This window comes from Zootoca vivipara, chromosome 6, assembly GCF_963506605.1.
Source record: "Zootoca vivipara chromosome 6, rZooViv1.1, whole genome shotgun sequence".
NCBI lineage: Eukaryota > Metazoa > Chordata > Lepidosauria > Squamata > Lacertidae > Zootoca > Zootoca vivipara.
In genome coordinates, this window is record NC_083281.1 from 82,902,703 (window position 1) to 82,915,708 (window position 13,006).

Below are 13,006 nucleotides of genomic sequence, written 5' to 3' on the forward strand. Positions count from 1 at the left end.
TATTTTGCCGGAAGCTGCTTAAAGTGGCTGGGGCTATCCAGTCACATGGGGGGGGGGGCTAATCATCATAATCACCACCACCTTGGAATCATTTTGCTACTTTCAGAAGAAGAAGAAAACAAGCAGGTAGTGGTAAAGAGAGATTTGATTAATTTATCTTCTGGTTTAAGTAATCAAAGTTTGGGAGCCCTGGCAAGAGTCGTCTCTCTTGCTTTTTCTTTCTTTCTATTTTTCTTTTTTTCAGGCAAGGGAACATAATTAAGCTTACTGGCAACAAAGCTAATCAAAACTCCAACAGGCACAAAGGGAAAAAGAAAACATTTCCCGTGTATCACATCCTCCCTTCTGGCCCCAAGCCCAGGGCTTTCAGTGCAACTTTTGAACAAAGACGAAAGCCACCTAATATGTTTCGCAACCGCATTAGCAAAGGCCCCACCCCCAAGCAACCCTGGCTGCAAGGAAGGACTTGAAGCAAGGCCTACCTTTTAGGTCAGAAAAGCCCTGTGTGCAGAAAGGGAGAAAATGCTATTGCAGGAGGAAGAAGGCTCTTGGGCTACCCAGCTTCACAGAACATGAAATAAGTCCCTGACCCACAGCAGGAGAGGGCAGGGCTGCCCCATAAAAGCTAGTGTGGCAAGTGGAAGAGGAGGAGGAATCAAACTGGCCTTCCTCTTTGCTCCAATTAACCTAGGGCACTATCTGCCAGGAAGTTCTCCCATGCATGCAAAGCCACTTTGAAAGAGGCAATAATGGAAGCATTTCTTGAAGTAGATCTATTCCAAAACAACTGAAAGGATGTTCTGTGCAACAAAGTGGATGGGGTGTCCCAGGCTGGTGCAAGGAGCAGTAGAGGCTGATGCCTTAGAGCAGTGGTCCTCAACCTTGGGCCTCCAGATGTTTTGAGACTACAATTCCCATCATCCCTGACCACTGGTCCTGCTAGCTAGGGATCATGGGAGTTGTAGGCCAAAAACATCTGGAGGCCCAAGGTTGAGGACCACTGCCTTAGAGCAAATGGGGCATTGCCCCATCAACCTCAGTGTGCCCACTAATTCAGCTCCCACCTGCCTGACTTCTTACTTTCAACCATGCCCAGCACAGACTGTCATTTCCCTCTTCCTTCGTTGCAGGGTTGTCTCAGGAAGGAGGTGGTTGGAGGCAAAAAGCCAGAGTTAGCTGGCTCTGCCTGTCGTTCACTCTGGGTCCACCTACTGTTAGCCTCCTTGCCTTCAGTCCTAACAGCCCCAATGGCCAACAGCCACTACTGGCAATGAGAGTCTTTCTCAAAAGAGCAGAGTCCGGGGCAAGTCTCCTGTGCAAGCTGTGGGCTGGCTCATCAGGCATGTTGGGGATGGGTATTTGCCAAACTCTCTACACACTCTTTCCTCCCTTCTTCTCTAAATTCCCCTAAGAAAATGAGAGGGTAGGAAGGTGGGAAATGTTTTCAAAAAAAGCTGATAGAGGACTTTATTTTAGCCTCCATGCCACCAGGTGTTCAAAATAGGCTGGCACGAATCAAGATGGTGCCAGCCTATTCTGAAAGGTGCCTTACCCCTTATGTTGAGGCTGGCCACTCCCAAAAGACACAGCTTCTTCTCCAATATTGTGCTATTTCAAGTGGCCATGTAATACATCAGTGATGGCCAAACTTGGCCCTCCAGCTGTTTTGGGACTACAATTCCCACCATCCCTAGCTAACAGGACCAGTGGTCAGGTTACTTCCGACACAGGGATGGTGGGAATTGTAGTCCCCAAACAGCTGGAGGGCCAAGTTTGGCCATCACTGTAGTACATGAACATCTAAGGCCACCTATCCTAACCTAGCCCCCTCCAGATGCTCTGGGCTACAGCTCCCAACAGCCGTGGTGGATGGGGCTGATGTGAGATGTAGGCCCAAATGTCTGAAGGACATCAGGTTGTCATAAGCTGATCTAAGGAAGCTTTTTTTATAAAGGCACAGTTTTTGCCCAAGCACAGCCCCTACAATAAGTCTTAACAAGGCGACTCACTAACTTCAGAGGCCTCTGCTGGTGTATAGCCAAACAGCTGAAGGATCCTCCCTACCAGCCAGGAATGCAAACTATGCTTCAAAGGTCATGCTGAGATGTTTCAAACAGGAAGGAAGGAGACTTGCCTAAAAAGCTGAAACTACATTATCCTTCTGAGACCATCCATCTTATTTCCTCAAACTGTGCAGGAGATGGGCACACATTTTTGGGCAGGTGAAAGAGAAAAGGGCCATTTAGGTCTTCCTTATCTTAGCTGAAAGTGGAGAGATCTCTCCCTTTGTATCAGCGGGCAAAGGGTACTGGATCAGCTTGGAATATAAAAAGGGAGATTTGCAGAGGGCCAACTGTAGCTCCCCAGGAACAGAGGGAGCACCTCTTCGGCAAGTGATGAGGGAGCACAGTTTGAAGATGGTTCAGAGGGCAATTACTTGTCAAACTTCCTACGATGTTTCCATATTGACTTGCCTGCTGAAGAGTCCATTCATGTGCCTACTGGGATATCCCTGGAGATGGCAGAAGATTCCAAGTTTACACTGCCTGCTGGCCATGCCATAGGAAGCTCCTTAGAATGAGTCAGTTCAGTACCGTCTACAAAGACTGGCAGCAGCAGCTCTACCAATGGTTGCTGGGGACTGAACCTGGGACCTTCTGTATGACAAGTGTGTGCAATATCACTGACCTAAGGCCCTTCCCTAATGGCCACGAGAGTCACAGGAACAAAGCATATGCTGTTTCAGTCCTTAGGACTCTCTCCAGATATATGGGACCCAAACACAGTTCTACTGTTGACAAAATTCACATGGTACGATAATAAAAGACAATACAAGAAATAAAAGCAATAAAAATACAACTAAAAATCAGCGTATTTAATGTGATGGATAAGCCGTCTCCCCTCTTTAACCACAAATTCACAGACATGCCGCAGACCACCGGGGATCACAGTCTCAGAACCCCCGGCATAGAAGGCAGATGCACAAGTTGCCAAAATATATATGGTAGTAGAAGATGTAACAATATTAGGAACCACGTAGGAATTACTGGGCGGAAACAAGAGCATTTCAAAATGTTAAAAGAGTGTGTGTGTGTGTGTGTGTGTGTGTGTGTGTGTGTGTGTAAAAACCAGGCAGCGGGGCATCAATTTCCCCTACAGAATTTGGCTCTGCTCTCCCAAGTAAGTACCTTCCTCTCCCAGAAACCAGCAGCAGAGTCATTGGCTCACAGCACAGGCAAGATGCAATCTGCTAATGGCTCCCCTCTTGCTTGCAATAATATTTTACTTCTAGCACACAGTAAACCTGATGAACAAAAGCAAACATCATGGTTTCAATCTCCTAAGTAAACTAGAAAACAGAGCTGCTGCATAAATAGCTGGCTTGATTTACTGCCCGTGGTAAACAGAGCTAGCAGAATCCAATGTTGGCACCAGAAGGCCAGCTCCCGTTTTATGATTTTGGGGACAACTGCATCTGGAAATATATTTTGGGGCACGGGAGGGGCTACTCAAGCAGGGCAGCAGCCAAGAGGTTAAAGAACTTGGCTCTGCTCCCGGAGGCTGCAGGGGAAAGGCGCTTGCTTTCTCTCACATCAAATGGCTGCCTCCAACTCAGCTGAGCCCCAGTAGCTCACCATCATAGTCTTTTAAAGTCCATAAACAAGTGTAGCCAGCATGCAACATCCCAGAAATATCTTTGCCACCCTGCTCCAATAAGTAGCTTGGCTAAGGGTAAACTTTTGTCACTGTAAAAATTGCAAACAATTTAAGCTGACATGGTTCCACACTAAACAACCTGGGTATTTTTAATTCTCTGCAGATCCTTTTTCATATGTGCATGGATAACCAATGGTTCCCCTTCTAGATGTTGTGGACTCCAACTCCCATCATCCCCAGCTAGCATGGCAAATAGCCAGGGATGGTGGGAGATGCATTCTGAAAAAATCTGGAGGAAACCACCTTGGCTACCCATGCAGTAAACTATGTGCATGTTTTAATTCTTTTCTGTCTCTTTTTAATACTTCCATGTTATTAAGGCGTACTTCCTTGTCTTGGTTGCTTAATCCCTCACTGAAATCTCTTCAGAGGGATTGGTTCAATCTCTCTGTGGTGGAATGTCGCTTTTCCGCCTCCACTGGCACAAATTTGCTTTTTTCCATCTGTATCCAGCAGTGTATTGAGGTAGACGTGGTGGAAACAAGGCTGTAAGCCTTTTGGATATGCGTGGTCTCAAGGTGGGAAGATGCATATCTGCCAGGCCCATTCAGAACACCTGTGCAAGGCAAAACTTGAAAACCAAAGACTTGCTGGCCAAAAATAGCACTGGAATTGCATACTCGGCTGAAGTTTTAAGCTATGAAGTCATACTGACACAAGCAAGCAGAGTCTACGCGCATGGCAGGATTACACAAGTTGTCAGAATCTTCAAGGAAAGCCCTTCTTGCTATCAGCTAACATGGTAGGTAGATCATCAGCTTTAACAATCAGATCCTCACCTCATTTCAAACCCAGAAAAATCTGGAGAAAATACCTTCAGCTTAACTCCTTTCAATGCATCTCCACTAACTTCAGAGATCATGCCTACTGGTTCACCTTTCATCATCTCTCTTTGGTACTAGAAGTCCAAACAAATTTTTAAAAAGTCATTACTACTAAATTTGAGCCCGGTCAATTTTTTAGGACAAGTAGATAGTACTGTGTGTCGAGATTCCTGCATTGCAGGGGGGATGGAATAGATGACCCTTGGGAGCCCTTCCAACTCTACAATTCTATTGATTCTAGGATCCGTACCAGTTGATAATGGAGAAAGAGCAGCGTCATTTGTTTCAACTGCTCCTTTCCATCAGAAACTGAGTTCACGTAGAGAGCTAAAGGTATTGCTTTGGGCAGGTGAGGCCAGCTCAAAAAGAACCATTCTCACTGATGTACTACCTTTCCATGTGCAGAAAGGTGTTTCTTTTACATATACTGTCAGTCTCAGTCTCTCTCTCTCTCTCTAAAAGTCACAGGGCCTCCTCACACTGAGAACTTAAATTTTTTGGATGTTCTGGAAATCTCTGTTTCTCTGTTCCCTACGTTTGTTCCTAGAACAAAATATCTGCGTGTGGTGTGTAGATCCTTGCTTAGGTGGAACAAGAACACAAGAAGATATCTGCTGGATCGTGGCAGAGGCTGGTCTTTGTGAAGCGTGTTTGAGATTAATGATTTAAATGAGTGGGATAGACTAGAACAGGGGTAAGCAACCTAAGGCCCGTGGGCCGGATGCGGCCCAATTGCCTTCTCAATCTGGCCTGTGAATGGTCCGGGAATCAGCATGTTTTTACGTGAGTAGAATGTGTCCTTTTATTTAAAATGCATCTCTGGGTTATTTGTGGGGCCTGCCTGTTGTTTTTACATGAGTAGAATGTGTGCTTTTATTTAAAATGCATCTCTGAGTTATTGGTGGGGCATTGGAATTCGTTCATCTCCCCCAAAAACACATATAGTCCGGCCCACCACATGGTCTGAGTGACGGTGGACTGGCCCACGGCTGAAAAGGGTTGCTGACCCCTGGACTAGACATTCAGTGGGGAAGCATCCCTTGCTGGGGGAGGGGAGAGATGGCTTTGCAGCATATGCGAATGGCTTGCCAATTCTGAGTAAACCAGCAGGCCCACTGTTGCAGTCTGTTGTGTGGGTGAGAGTGGGCAAAGATTTCAGGAGGCAAGATTGATTACACGACTTGGAGGCCTTCATTTGGACATATTTACACTTAAGGAAACCAAATGAAGAAAAATGGATGTAACAACACACACACACACACACACTGTGGCAGCTATTTTGCAGCACTGCACAAGAACTAAGCATTCTGGAGGAATAGTTCCATGAGGCCTGAAACACAGGATGGGGTAGGGAGGACTCCCAAAATGATGCCCCTGCCAAGCCAAGGACCACTCCTACAGCCTGTTGATCACCAGGCTGGACTTTAATGGAGCATTTCTGCTGTGGCTAAATACAAAAAGAGAGGGGTTTGGGACAGAATCAGGCCATTATCTGACTTAATGGAAGACCAGCCTGCAATTTCACAGAAACGAAAAATACCTCCCCCTCCTGTAATATCCAGAACAAGGTAGGCCAGAACGAAGAAGAGCAGAAGCAGGGGCTGTTTATGTTGGCAGCCGATTCCAGCCCTAATGGGAAATTTCAGCTTTGGTTGCATCAGGAAGAGAGAGGAGGGAGGGAGGGAGATGGAAAGGGAGGGAGAGAGCAAGTTATAAAGGGTTTTTTTGTGGGGGGGGGGAGAAGGTATGGTATTTGAAGAGCAGTGGCAACAACAAAAATGCTTACATGGCAAGTGAGAAAATTAAGAGCCAAGGCCCTGACGCTATATTAATATGCCTCATCATTAGGGAAACAAACCTTCTAAACAAAAATAAAGACTTCCTGTGGGAAAGCAGGGCAAGAGGATTGTGTCCATACTGTCTATGCACAATTAAGGCTCTGCTCCCGGCATTAAAAAAAAAGAAAAGAAGAAGTGTTATGACATCCACAGTTAAAAGGGGTGGGTGGGAATGTCTGAGGTACACTAAGGGGGTGAAAGCCCTTGCCTAAGCAATTATCCCATTCCCTTCATTAAAGGAAATTTGCAGTTTAAGTGGGGGCAGGTGGGGGGGAAGAGGGAGAATCATTAACTCCAGCCTGCTTGCAAATGCCCTGCTGCATCTGTTCACAGTCAGCCTGTGTAGATTGCACAGGTGGAGCTGAGGACCCCAACAAAACTTCCTACCAAACTTCTGTGGGCATAAGAAAAAAGTACCATGACCTTTTCCAAACCACATGTGCAGCATTGCAACACATCTGGGGTGTGTGTGGGTTGTGTGTGTCCTAAAGGAGCGTCTCCACCCCCATCGTTCTGCCCGGACACTGAGGTCCAGCTCTGAGGGCCTTCTGGCGGTTCCCTCATTGTGAGAAGCCAAGTTGCAGGGAACGAGGCAGAGGGCCTTCTCGGTGGTGGCGCCTGCCTTGTGGAACGCCCTCCCATCAGATGTCAAAAAGGAAAAGAGCTACCAGATTTTTAGAAGACATCTGAAGGCAGCCCTGTTTAGGGAGGCTTTTAATGTTTAAGAAATTGGTATATTTTAATGTTTCTGTTGGAAGCCGCCCAGAGTGGCTGGGGAAACCCAGCCAGATGGGCGGGGTATAAATAATAAATTATTATTATTATTATTATTATTATTATTATTATTATTATTATTTGAGCAGAAGCTGTTTAAGAAAGTCAAATTGTGGGATTATGTAGCACTAGATTAAATGTTAATGAGCCATGAATGCCACTGTTTGTCTAGGACCCTCAACCTAAAATTAAATAACCCCGGACGTTGGAAAGGGAACACTGTGGTAATTCTTACCTCCTAAGGTAATAAAAGCGCCATTTGTTTAGCCCAGGCAACCTGTCCCAACAATGCTGCCCTTCGCCTGAGAGGAAAATAGGAGAGAGAAATAATGCCTTAAAAAATAACAATACAGTGGTACCTCGACTTATGAAGGCGATCCGTTCCGTGGCGCTCTTCGGAAGTTGAAACCTTCGGAAGTCGAAGGATCCATTTTGCGTATGCACGAGTGCGATTTTGCGATTTGTGCAGACCGTGCACGCCGCTTCTGCGCACGCGCAGAACGCACATGCGGCGAAAATACTTCCGGGTTAGCGGACTTCGGAAGTCGAAACCTTCGTAAGTCGAGGTACCACTGCACACCTTTGGGATGCAGTCCAGCAACTTCAGGGTTCCACACATCATGCCTCATCCCAAGCTGTAAGCTCATTTGGTCAATCCCTCAAAACAAATTCAGACGCAAGGGTGGGATGAGGAAGCATGTGGTACAATCCTCTTGGAATTGTAGCGGTCGAAAATTCAACTCTGAAACCGCACATTTGGATGCTCTCCTAGCACCCCCACCAATCTCTCTCTCTTTCTCTCTCTGCACATGGGAAGGTCACATACCACCACATTAAGATGCCCCAGCCTCCCTGACATGCTAACTTTCTACTTTTTGGTCACTTACAAAACATATAATCTTCCCCTAGCATTTTTGTGCAGTACAATCCCAAGGAAGATTGTACCACTGCCTTTTGGGGAACATTACTTTCAACACACCCTTATAACAGCAATGGAATAAACAGATACATTCTTACTCACTGACCCTCAGTTATGGCCTTTCAGGGCCCAGGTGTGAGATCTGATAGATGTTTCAGTCCAATGTTTATTAGAACACAAATTATTTTAACTGTAACATGTCCAGAAACTAGTAACGGAGCAGGCTAGAAAATAAAAATCAATAGCTGCAAGATAAATTTAAAACCTTGGTTTATTGAGAAGAAAGGATGAAGGGAATATATCTGTAGGAATATTATCTCCTTAAACCCTAGATTAAAAGTAAGATGACAACAAGAAATTTAACTACCATTTAATTTTTTTAAATTGGGGTGTGTGTGTACAAATTATGAAAATGAAACATGAAAATCAACCTATAGCAGGTGAAAAGTCAGTTACCTGCAACAGCACAGCAAGTAACTATCACCTCCAGGCGAACAGAAACCAACCCCTTTGTAAAAAGAGACAGTTCTTTCCATTCAGGCTATTGAATAGCACCAAATAACTTGAGACAGGTTGGTATGTGAAGGCAGGCAGGCAGGCAACTTGTTATAGTCTGATTTGCAAAGGAAATGTGTAGCATTAATTTATATGTCAATAACTGAAAATAAAAATGCAAATGCAAACCCTTCTTCTCCTCCAAGGTTCACATGCCCTGAACTATCCCAATCCCTCTAAAATTGTCAGGTTTTGTTAGACTCAGCACCCTGGTTTCTGTAAGGAGGAGACTAAACTCAGAATAATAGGTGGCGATGGCCATCAACCTGGATGACTTTAAAAGGGGATCAGACAAATTAATGGAGGATTAGGCTACCAGTGGCTATGATACCCTAGCTCCACTTCCCTCCAGGATCAGGGGCAGCACATATCTGAATGCCAAACTCTGGGGAAGAGAGGCTACTGCAATCTCGCGTTCTCCTTTTGGGCTTCCCAGAGACATCTGGTTGATCATTGTGAGATTGTGGATGCTTGACTAGATGGATCTTTGTTCTGATCCAGCAGGATTCTTCTAATATTCTTAGGAGCCTCAGTTCCTGCACAACCAGCTCACAAAATGTGGAGTAGAATGCAGAATCTGTTTATAAAAACATGCCCACCAGGGCCCCACACTCATTGGCGAGAGGTGCCCTTGCCACACTTGAAAAGCAAATACAGCAGATACATAGGATGTGGGAGTCCTTTCCGCCCGCTCTATTGAATTATAGAATTGTAAGAGTTGGGAGGGACCCTGAGGAACATCTAGTCTGATGCCCTGCAATGCAGGAATCTCAACTAAAGCAACCATGACAGATGGCCATCCAACCTCTGCTTAAAAACCTCCAAGGGAGTCCACCACCTCTGGAGGGAGACTGTTCCACTATCAAACAGCTCATAGTGTCAGAAAGCTCTTTCTGGTGTTTAGTTGGAACCTCCTTTCTTGTAACTTGAAGCCATTGGTTCAGGTCCTAGCCTCCAGAGCAGAAGAAAATGATCTGGCTCCATCCATTTAGCTATTTGAAGGTGGATATCACAGCACCTCTAGGTTGTCTCTTTTCCAGGCTAAGCATACCCAGTTCCCTCAACCATTCCCCATAAGGCTTGGCTTCCAGACTTTTGATCATCTTGGTTACCCTTCCTCTGCCACACCTTCCAACTTGCCAATATCCTTTGTAAATTGTGGTGCCCAGAAGTGGACAAAGTACTCCAGGTGTGGCCTGACCAAGGCAGAATAGAGCAGGACTGTGACTTCCCTTGATCTGGACACTATACAATGGTGCCTCGCTAGACGAATGCCCTGTAAGATGAATTTTTTGCTTAACGAAGAGAATTTTCGAGCGGAGGTTGTCTCACAAGATGAATTCGTTTTACGAAAAATTCATTGAAATTCATTGAAAATGCATTGAAATTCAATTAATGCGTTCCTATAGGCAAAAAAATAAAAATAAATTCAATGCATTCCTATGGGATTCACTAGACGAATTTTTCGTTATACGAATTGACCTGTGGAACGAATTAAATTCGTCTAGCGAGGCACCACTGAACTTCTATTGATGCAGCCTAGAATGGCATTTTTTGCTGCAGTATCACACAGTTGACTCATGTTAAGCTTGTGGTCTACTAAGACCCCAATATTCTATTCACATGCATACTGGCAAGCCAGGTGCCCCCCATCTTATATTTGTACAGCCTCTTCCTTCTTAAGTGTGGAACCTTACATTTGTCCCTATTGAAATTCATTTTGTTAGGAAGCTGCCTTATGATCATTCAGAACATTGGTCCACCTAGTTCACAACTGTCTACGCTGACTGACAATGGCTCTCCTGGGTTTCAAACTCATCTCCACCTGGAGAGGCCATTGGAAATTGAAGCTGGGATTGTCTGCATGCAAAGCAGGTCCTCTGCCCCTTAATTAGGGCCTTTCCCGCAGCATTGTGCTTGGTTGCCAGTGGCAAGGAAATCTCCACTAGGAGACTTCTGGAAGGAACGAATTAGGAAAGTTGGCACTTCTGCTCCTTTATGCCATGGGTGACTAACATGATTATGTTATTAATTAGTTAAATGCACTTATATCCCATTCATATGTGAACGCAGGTTAATAAAAACCATGGTAGGCTAGCAATTTTTTTGTGGACTTGTTTGCAAGATGAGGAAATTTCAAACCAGAAGGAATTTAAGTTCACACAGCCATTTGATACACATGCACAAGTTCAATTCAGAGAATACTAGCCTAAGGCTATGGTTCTAATATATTGTGCAGAAGGCACACCCACTCAAGCAGGCCCAATTAATTTAATGGGCCTAAGTTAGCTATATCCATTAATTTCAACTGGTCTACTCTTGAGTAGGGCTAGCTTTGGCTACAACTCATTGAAACTAACTCCTCTTCACTGATCTTGGACTGGGTTCTGGGTCAAAGGTAGGTAAAAAATTCTGACGTTCAGATGCTTAGTATTTAAATAATAATAAGTGCAGGCAAATTCCAAACAATATCATCCAAAACAGAAGACCGATCCTCAGTTGTAATGCATTCTAACTGGCATTCCCAAGGTCAAATTCAAGGCAGTCACCACCAGCTAAATTAACCAAGGCCAGGTAAATATGCCTTGGGACTTGCACCCAAGGGTAGAACAAGCTGGTCCTAGCTGTGTCATGATCCCAACAAACAAGAGCCACTCTTCCACTTCAAGGCTCGTGTTGCTCTAGATTCACTTTCACTATGGGTTGCCCTTTCTTTCCTTCCTTCCTTCCTTCCTTCCTAGCTATCCCGTTAACAATATCAAGCAAAAAAGGGGGGGGGTCATTTTAGGAGAAAACAAATCAAGAAAGCCTGTATCGTAGAGGTAATCCAGTTACTAAAACAAAATCAAAAGCATGATTTTTGTCTTTTTTAAAGCACACACAAGAGCAAGTCTGTGTCTGGACCTGCACTCTGCCCCCCCTGCCCCCACCCCAATTCTTGAGCTTTGCCTGATTGAGGAGGCAAGATCAAGCAAGAGGAAACCTGTGGGCAAGAACAGGAAGCAGAGATTAAACAATCCATTGTAGGTCAAAGGCTACTCACAGATCAGTTACCACTAGAGGCATGAGAGGCCATCGCTCAGTTGAGACCCAACACAGGACATCAAACAGCTTGAGCTTCAATGCCCCATCTCCTCTAACACAAAATGTTTAGGCCTCCCACAATAAAAATGTGATGCTTGAGTAGCGTTAGCACCCCGAGTTCGTTTTTTCACAGAGGCTCTAACTCTTCCCTGCCCCGCTTTTTTCCTTCTTCTAAAGGGGAGGGCACAAATTATGTGACTTGGCAAGTTCAAAGTCCAATGAGGGTGACTGGGTGAACCTCCTTTTCCCTACCTGACTTTGAAAAAAAAAGGGATATATATATACGTATCATTGCAGAGAGTGAATAATTTAAAAGGACTTTGTTAGATACGTGAAACAAAAAATATCTGCTCACAACCTATTTCATTATATATTTTTAGAAAAGCCAGTGTTTGTTAGGGTGTGTGTGTGTATTTCTGTTTTGCTTTTTGATTTTTAAAGGATGTAACTTTCTTCCCAGAGCCTTTGTTCAATGAGAAAGTTATTAAAATGCAGAAGTTTACTTTTCCTTTATAATCATTTGTCCATAGCGGGGACAAAAAGCAAGAAAAACTCTGCAGGAAGCCTGCCTGCTTGGTGTATGTGATGTTACAATTAATCCTTCACGATGACAGGTCCTCGTGTCACAACACAGTAGCTCAACAGTCGTATTTCGCACCATGGAGGAAAACCTCAGAGTCCAAGTTACTCAATTAAATTAAAACCATGACTCACAATCACGGTGACTCTCTCCCTGCCTGCCTCTGTTCAGAGAAATGAAGACACGACATTTTCGTGGCAAAGAGGTTCCACCACGAGAAACCATTCTTCAAGCATTTGCTGAACAATCAGCTTTATGTTGCTTTAAAAATATGCAAGTGTCCCATGGAACAAGCACCCAGGGACAAATACTACCTCTGCCTGCCATTTTCATCGCTCTTTTCCTACCCAAGAGGCAAAAAGGGAGCCTGTCCCCTCTACAAGCAGCAAACAGAAACTACCAGCAGCTCTGAAAACAGAAGCTTCTAGAGATAGGAACTTCTAGACCGCAACCGATCCTAATCTCCCCCGCTTTCTAAAAGGAAAGTCATTTATTTCTCATTTTCTCTAATGCAGGCACCTGGAAGATTTTCTGCAAAAAATAAATCTGTCAGCTGGATGGTTTTGTAGTGGCAGGAACGATCCTATATCGGCTGCGAAACAAAAACTGTCATCTGCTAACGGCTAAGGCGTTAAGTGACACACACAACAACCTCCTGACACAGCCAGGGCAGACACCCCGACCCACCCTACAGAGACTTCTCTTCCTCGAAATG

General features: G+C 44.8%; 1 protein-coding gene across 17 annotated transcripts in view; it reads right to left on the reverse strand.

Moving 5' to 3' along the window:
* Window positions 1–13,006, reverse strand: part of RERE (arginine-glutamic acid dipeptide repeats) — a 342,916-nt gene that overhangs the window by 63,237 nt on the left and 266,673 nt on the right. The window lies entirely within an intron of this gene.